This window comes from Penaeus monodon, chromosome 34 (assembly GCF_015228065.2).
Source record: "Penaeus monodon isolate SGIC_2016 chromosome 34, NSTDA_Pmon_1, whole genome shotgun sequence".
Taxonomy (NCBI): domain Eukaryota; kingdom Metazoa; phylum Arthropoda; class Malacostraca; order Decapoda; family Penaeidae; genus Penaeus; species Penaeus monodon.
In genome coordinates, this window is record NC_051419.1 from 9,092,639 (window position 1) to 9,093,113 (window position 475).

Here is a 475-nt window from a genome sequence, read left to right on the forward strand (position 1 = left end):
AACTCACACTTTTCACCATTAGATTTCAGTTGCAGTAAAAATTGCAGCAGAGCCAAGAGGATGATCTTATTGTATTTTATTCATAAATTTTGACTTTTCAGATTGTTATTTGCACTTACTGGAAATATCATATATTAAAGCATTTCTTTCAGGTGCATATTGTGAACTTTGATTATGTATGTTGCAGCAGGTTTATTTTTAGATATTACTCTTTTTATCATGACCAGTTATGTAAATTACTAATGTACATTTATGTCTGCTAGATGAGAATTACTATTATATATGCAACTAAAGATGACATGAGAAAAATGACCATGGAGATGTTGATCAGTATTGTTCATGTCTATGCTGCAGATTGTCTTGTTTGTATTTCTCTCATTGCCATCAGCAGGTACTATTTTAATATTATATTATAGCTGTAAGTTCAAAATCTTTTATTTTTATTTTTAACAACAAGAATTTAGATGCAGTATGA

At 28.8% G+C, this 475-nt stretch overlaps 1 protein-coding gene across 1 annotated transcript in view; it reads left to right on the plus strand.

Annotated features, from left to right (window-relative positions):
- LOC119594807 (basement membrane-specific heparan sulfate proteoglycan core protein-like) overlaps window positions 1–475 on the plus strand; it is a gene marked incomplete at its 5' end in the record, with an annotated part of 219,836 nt that overhangs the window by 123,813 nt on the left and 95,548 nt on the right.